Genomic DNA, 8,018 nt, shown 5'->3' with positions numbered 1-8,018 from the left:
ATGGATATATGGAACAACAAAAACTTGAAGCCTCTAAAGTGCGAGAGAAGATGAATGATATTGAAGGTGCTTCGATTGTGAATAATGCAGACGTCAGATTGCTTGAGGCCTATCGTGGAATATTGGAGGACGCGCAACAAGAGTTGAAGGACTTCAAGTGGATGCCGAGATTTTAGAGGATTTTTTTTTGTGTATATATATATATATATATATATATATATTTATTTATCATTTCATGTATGGACTCTATGATTTCATGATAATAATACTTCTCTTTCTTTTTTAATCATAAAAGAATAAATTTTCCTTGATTCATGATTTGAGATTTTTTTATTATAGACTGAACTTAAAATTTCCTTTAAGCTGCCTACGTACCCATCAATGAAAGGGATCAAGTCATAACGTAGTTCAAATACAAGATTTTTTTTTTGAGTCGTTCACCTTTTGAAACTCATGCGGGCCAGGAGTATCATGTAGTTTAGACTCTTACGATAAGAGTGTTTACATTTCACGCATAAAATCTTTTAAGAAATTTGTCGTTAATTGGACCAATTCTCAATCCATCTTTATCAACGATCTTATATGCTGTGTACACTTCTTTGATGATATAGGGTCCGTCCCATTTAGGTGTGAACTTATTCCCTGTGTGACACGTCGTGATGATAGGTCTTCGAACAGCAAGCACCATATCACCAACCTGAAATGACCGAGGCCCAACATTTTTATTGAAGGCTTTGGTCATTCGAGCCTGATAGTATTCCAATGTTTGCTGCGCATCAAGTCTCTTTTCGTCAAGTGCTTCTAACTCTTGAAGGCGTAATTTTGCATTATCTTCAGTGGTTAAACCTTTTAGCACTTCCATTCTTAGTGATGGAATTTTTCGCTCCAATGGAAGGATAGCTTCTACACCATAAACTAAAGAGTAAGGCGTAGCTCCTGTAGGAGTACGATGAGTAGTTCGATAAGCCCATAACACTTCACCGATCTTCTCTTGCTAGTTTCCTTTTGTCTTGGAGACCACCTTCTTCAATAAGTTGCATAACGTCTTGTTGAATGCTTCTGCCAACCTATTCGCTGCAGCATTATACATGGACGTTTTATATTGCTTGAAGCTAAACTTTTCACATGGTTTGTCCATCAGACTATTGGAGAATTGTCTGCCATTGTTAGTGACAATTTGTTGAGGTATTCCGTACTGAAAAATTATATGAGTTGGGACGAACTTTACAATGTTCTCTTTCTTTGTCTCTTTTAGTGCAATCGCTTCAGCCCACCTTGAAAAATAATCAGTCCCTGTGAGTACGTAAGAATTCCAGCTGAAGATTTGGGCGTTATAGGACCGACAAGATCAAGTCCCCAAGATTCAAATGGCCACGAAGCTACAATGGGGTGTAGAGGCTCTGGTGGCTGATGTATGAAATTAGCGTGAATCTGACAAGCTTCACACTTCTTCGCATATTCCATAGAATCTTGAACCATTGTGGGCCAATAATAACCCATTCTCTTTAATCGGAAATGGAGCTTTGGTCTAGATTGGTGAGCACCACAAACTCCCGAGTGTGCTTCTTCTAATGCCTTAGCAGATTCTTTCTTTCCCAAACATCGAAGGAAGAGACCTTCAAATGAACAACGGTAAAGAGCATCTTTGTAGTAGATAAATCGAGCAGCTCTTCTACGTATTTCAGTCTTATGTCGAAGATCCACTAGAAGCTTTTCATGTTGAAGATAATCTATAATGGATTGTCGCCAATCTTCTTCTTCAATGATGCAAACTGATATAGTATTTGCTTCTTTATGCTCACTTTCGATTGGTGGGGTGACCCATTTTTGACAGAATGAAATGTGCAACGTCTCATCTTCTGAAACTGTAAGAGCAGTAGCCAGATTTGCTAGGGCATCTGCCTTTTTGTTCTCCGAACGAGGAACATGCTCTAGTGTTACACCATCAAACCTCTCCAGTAGTCGTCTCGCATAAACGAAGTAAGGCTTAAGGTCTTCGTGCTTCACATCATACTCCAGCAGAAGTTGGTTAATTATCAACTTCGAATCGCCGTAGATCTCAATGTATGTTATTCCGATTTCTATGGCAATTTGAAGTCCTATGATGAGCGCTTGATATTTAGCAGCGTTGTTTGAACACAATTCACCAAGTGTGAAGCTATAGGGTAACATATGCTTCTCAGGTGAGACAAAAACAACACCTACCCCCACTCTATTTCTTCGTGTTGCACCATCAAAGTACATGGTCCAAGGTTCCTTTATTTCAACATAGACTACTTCTTCATCAGGCAAGTCCTCGCACAATTTCCAATCTGATGGGACTGGATGATTCGCTAGGAAGTCCGCCAATGCTTGCCCTTTCATTGCCTTTTGCGGTACGTAAACAATATCGTATTGTTGGAGTAAAATAGCCCATTTTGCCAAACGTCCCGAAATGATCGGTCTAGACAAGACATATTTCATTGGATCAGCCTTAGCAACTAGATGCACCGTAAAGGCTTGTATATAGTGCCTTAATTTATCGACGGTGAAGAAGAGAGAAAGACACATCTTCTCAATTGGAAAGTAGTTTAACTCAGCTCCGATCAAGGTTCTACTCAAGTAATAAAGGGCTCGTTCTTTCCCTTTTTCTCCTTCTTGTGCCAACAATGCTCCGAGCGATCTTTCTTGCGCCGTGATATATAATATCAACGGCTTTCCTGCTATGGGTGCACCTAAGACAGGTGGATTAAGCAAGTATTTTTTTATGCTTTCAAAAGCATTTTCACATGCTTGATCTCATTCGAAACTTGTATCCTTCCTCATCAATCTCTGGAAAGGTTGGCATCGGCTAGCTAGATTGGAGAGGAATCTCCTGATATAGGCCAGACGACCCTGAAGGCTTCTCAGCTCGTGTAAGTTCTTAGGTCTTGGCATTTTTTGAATAGCGTCAATCTTTGACTGATCGATTTCGATTCCCCGATGTCTTACAATGAAACCAAAGAACTTTCCCGAGGTAACTCCGAATGCACACTTTAGAGGATTCATCTTTAATTGATACTTTCTCAAGCGATCAAAGACTACTTTTAGATCCCTAAGATGATCTTGTCGCTTTTTGGACTTAACCACGAGATCGTCAACATGTTTATGTAGCATGTCATCAAAGACCTTTTGCAAGGCGCGCTGATAAGTGGCACCTGCATTTTTTAGTCCGAAGGGCATTACCTTATAACAATATATCCCTTTCGGAGTTCGATCATTTCTTCGTCTTCGAGTGCCATCCGAATTTGATTGTATCTTGATGATCCATCCATGAAAGATAAGGATTCATGTCCTGTAGTAGCATCAACCATGATTTCGGTGATTGGTAATGGAAAATTATCCTTGGGACATGCATTGTTTAAGTCACGAAAATCAACGCACACACGAAGTTGGTCGTTCTTCTTTCTTACAGGAACAATGTTTGCTATCCATGTTCGATATTTCACTTCACGGATGAAACTTGCCTCTATCAATTTATTAACCTCAACTTCGATTTGAGATATAAGTTCTGGTCGAAATCGACATTGTGCTTGTTTCACTGGCCAATATCCTTATTTAATTGCAAGGTGATGGACTGCCACTTTTGGATCAAGTCCTGACATTTGTTTGTATGACCAAGCAAAAATATCTCTGTATGTGATGAGTAGGTTCATATATTTACTTTCTTCATCACGAGTAAGTGACGCACTTATGAAGGTTGGACGCGGATCTTCTATCGTGCCAAGATTTACTTCCTTAAGTTCGTCAACTGTTGGCTGATTGCCATCTTCTAATGATGATGGGGCTTCTTCGACATCTTCTTCAGATGTTTCAGTGTCTAAGGCCTCTTCAACAGTAACATGGCAACATTCGGCCTTATCTTCCTCTTATTCTTCACTCTCATCCACCGGTTTCGTTAGGATGATAGTATGCGGCTTCACCTTCAAAAAAGCCCTCCGTACTTACAAAAATACGTGTCCTTCTTCTCATTCTGGAGGGAACACTACTATAGATTTCTTTGTCACCTTTCGTTTTAGTAAGTTGCCTCTTTTTTGAAGCTTCTCCTGTCTCTTCATGTCCCAAGCGTTCGAAAACTGATGCAGAACATTTGTCCTTATTTTTTGCTGGTGTAAAGCTTAGTCTTCGAAAAACTGAAGGTCGTTTAGAAGAAATAGGTACACGTGAGCTTCCTTCTTCTCTTGTGGCCGTGCCTAACCTCTGAAAAGCCGAAGCGCGCGTAGCACTAGAAGCTGGATTTGAAGCTTCTTCTTCTGCGGTACTGGCACTTAATCTTTCAAAGATCAAAGAGCGTGCAACCGGCGGTCTGATGTGATCTAACGTAGAAACCCTTTGGTTAGCACTTTCCTTATTTTTTTTCAAGGTCGTCAGCTTCTTCTATCGTAATATGGTTCGTATCTGCGACCTTTGCTTTCCCTTTCCTCGTAATGCGAACAGGCTCTGGTGATTTATATCCAAGGCCTGCTCTTGAGGTAGGTATGACCTAACCCTCTTTTTGCAACTTCTTTTGGGTTGAAGAAAGTTTGGGTATTTCATCGGAGATCCTTAGGCTTTTAAACTCAATATGAGTTGTAACATCATAGCCTGCTTTTGCCAAAAGCTTATATGCTTTTGGGTCAAATCCATCATTCGTTCGCTTCTCAGGCAAGATCACCTTTATCTGGTCGTCCTCGGGCATTTTAGCCTCTTGCTTTGTTATCTTTTTAAGAGGTGTGGTGAAGTTCTCTTTCAAGATTTCTACATCACCGATCATTAGGTTTCCCGAGCATTCCGTAAATGGTGATTCACCCTTCTTTCACCAAGATAAAGGGACATAGCGAAGGATAGGAGCAGTTGGCGCTTTCACAACCTTCGAAGCCCATAACTTTGTGGCGCTATGATGTTTCATTCTTTTGGACATTAGAAGTGTTTACTTCTTTGATTAATCTTTTGGCTGAAGAATCTTCTAGTTGTCCGACTTAGGTTTATCACAGCTCTTGATCAAGGGGATTTTTTTGGGTATAGTTTCCCCTATAATCTCAGTCTTCATATAGAATTTCGCATCTGCAAAATGAGACTCAGCCTCTAAGAACGGGTTCGTATCAGCTTCAATTTTCTTAATGCCATCTTGATAAAATTCGAAACATTGATGCAGTGTGGACGTTACTACTCCATTTCCATGAATCCAAGGGCGCCATAATAATAACTTGTAAGTGGTCCTGGAGTCTATGACATGGAATAGAGTGTTAGCTTTTAAGTCCCCAATGCTGAGTTCAAGACGGATCATGCGAATTGCTCGCTGCCCACCTTGATTTAAACCTTGGATCACCAATTTACTATTTGATAACTCTTCCATCGAAATGCCTAACTGCTTCATGGTTGACTTAGGCATTATATTGACAGCTGAGCCATCATCAATAAGAATTCGGTCGACCTTTTGTTCCCGAATATATCCTGAGACAAATAATGGTCTGTTATAGGATTTTGACCCAAGCAACAAATCTTCATCTGTGAAGCCAATAGACGTACAACATGAAACACATGTGTTTTCTTGAGAGGCTGGAATGTCAGAATCTTTCAATGCCTTAACAAGAGCATTTTTTACCTCTCGAGGAAGCGACAACAAATCACTTATATTGAAAGATGACATACCTTTTGACTTTGTCGTTGCTTCTGTTAAACTTGTAGAAGCATTGTCATTGTCAGTTATAGTGATAGTGTGACAAGAAACTATTTCAAAGATTTCCTCTTGATTATCATTAAGGAAACTCGCTGGAAAGAAATCTTCCAAAGTTATCATTTGTCGAGGTCGAGAAATATATTCGTTCTCTTCCATGACCAGCTTAGGTTTCCTCAAACTTTTATTTCTCTTTTTCTTTTGAGTTCTGCTTCTTCTTTTATGGTCTCGATATAGGCGAGACTCTTTCTTGACGCAATTTTGTTTTTGCTTCTTCCGACAAGTTACAAGAGTCCATTCTCCTTCTCCGTCCTCTGTAAATTCGTCTTTTTCTTGAGAGTTCTTCCTATGAGTCGTATGTTGGGATGAAATGACCATAGGTTCGAGGGTCCCAAATTGGATCCAAACCATTTCGTCGTCATGAAATGAGATTGTGGACAACTGGCTGCCAAAATTTGGGATTATCGCAGCATGATTTGTTTGGGCCACTTCATCAAGATCCAGCTCAATCTTCTTTTCTCGAGCGAGCTTCAAGATTCGTTCTTTCAAAACGAAGCATTTTTCTATTGGATGACTAACGACTCGATGATATACACAATAGTTAGGATCATTTGTTTTTCCCATTTGTTCAGGTTGTTTGCATTCAGGGAGTTCTATGAGTCCCTTTTCCAGTAGTTGCTCTAACATATCTGCAAGGTCAGAATCTGGAAAATGATAAACCTTTTCTTGTCTTTCTTCCAGAGATGGGCGACGTCTTACATTTCCATCTTGTCGCTTTTCTATCTTCTTTTCTATTTCTTTTCCTTTCGAGGAAAATTTGAGAGGAGTCGTATTAACGACCATAGATTCCTTCATAGAACCCTTGGAGATCTTCTCTGTGCTCTTCATTTCCTTCTTCTCTTTCTTCACATCTGAGACCAGAGGCTCTTTATTACCTCTACTAGAAATACTTATCTCCATGTCATGAGCACGAGTTGCTAGTTCTTCAAATGTGCGGGGTTTTATCCCCTGAAGGATATAAAGAAGTCTCCAATTCATGCCTTGAGTGCACATTTCCACAGCAGATACTTCCGTGAGTTTGTCCTTGCAGTTAAGACTTAGAGCTCTCCACCGGTTGATATATTCAACAACTGGTTCACCTTTTCTTTGTTTGCAACTGGTGAGCTCCATCATACTGACGGTTATCCTTGTGCTGTAAAAGCGATTCAAGAATTCTCTTTCAAGCTGTTCCCAACTCTAGATTGTTTCAGGTTCGAGATCAGTATACCAGTCAAAGGCATTTCCCTTCAACGTTCGGACGAACTGCTTGACCATTTGATCGCCTCTTGTGCCAGCATTCTCACAAGTTTCGACGAAGTGGGCAATATGTTGGTTGGGATTGCCCTTTCCATCGAAATGCTGGAACTTTGGAGGTTGGTATCCAGCAAGCATTCTTAGATCATTAATCCTCTTAGTATATGGTTTAGAATACAAGAGGGAGCTTTGAGAAGGTCCGCCGTATTGCGCTCTGATCGTGTTCGTGATCATATCTTGGAGTTGCTGAACAGACATCAAAGTGGAATACTGCGATTGATTTTCTTGAGCGATAGTCTTTCCCTTGTTATTTATCTTGAGAGCAGGGGTTTGACTCGACTCAGCAACATCTTTATTTTCAATTTGATTCTTGAGGGAAGCGATTTCATAGTCCCTTTCTTCCACCGTCTTCATTAGCGCAGCGAGTTTCCTTTCCATTTCAGCCATCCTTTCTTCCGTGCTGCTTGCATCGGCCATCATAATAGACATCACATCGATTTCTGGAATTTTCTCCAACTGAACAGACGAAGGAGCAGACTCGATGAACAAAGGATTCTCCTTGATAACAACCACAACTTGAGTAGGTTTCTTCATCTGCTGCAGTATTTTCTTAGCAACAGCTGGAGGTGTTTGATCTTCTCCTAACCGGATTTCTTTTGAACGACTACGGGTGATCGATCTTGTGTAAGAGGTATTGATCGAATAAGTTTTCTTAGATGTCATTGTTTCTTCTTTCCTTTTCTTGAGAGAAGTTTAAGCCTTGGGAAAGAGATGAGAGGTAGAGATCGTTCCACCGGCCAATTTGTTCACACGAAATTTCCGGAGAAATTAAGTTTCGTGGAGTTGAACTTTTATATTGTTTGTATGTGTTGTATAGTGGATTCAATCTCTAATCATTATCCTCTGATTCTTTCTCTCGAACTTGATGTGAAGATATATGCTCTTGAATTTAGATCGAAGTTATATGTTCTTCGAAAGTTTTCAAATCTTCAAGTATTCAAAGTCTTCAAGTTGGTCTTCGAATCTTCAAGTCTTCAAAGAGTCTTCAATT

General features: G+C 40.0%; 1 pseudogene; it reads right to left on the bottom strand.

The window, feature by feature from the left end:
* Positions 1-508: 508 nt before the first annotated feature.
* On the bottom strand, positions 509-7,690 carry LOC148210421 (uncharacterized; annotated as a pseudogene).
* Between the last annotated feature and the right edge of the window lie 328 nt (positions 7,691-8,018).

This window comes from Momordica charantia, assembly GCF_013281855.1.
Source record: "Momordica charantia cultivar OHB3-1 chromosome 7 unlocalized genomic scaffold, Mcharantia_2.0 BLBB01000007.1, whole genome shotgun sequence".
Taxonomy (NCBI): Eukaryota; Viridiplantae; Streptophyta; class Magnoliopsida; order Cucurbitales; family Cucurbitaceae; genus Momordica; species Momordica charantia.
The sequence above is the reverse complement of the archived record's forward strand: the minus strand, read 5'-3'. Positions and strand labels throughout refer to the sequence as shown.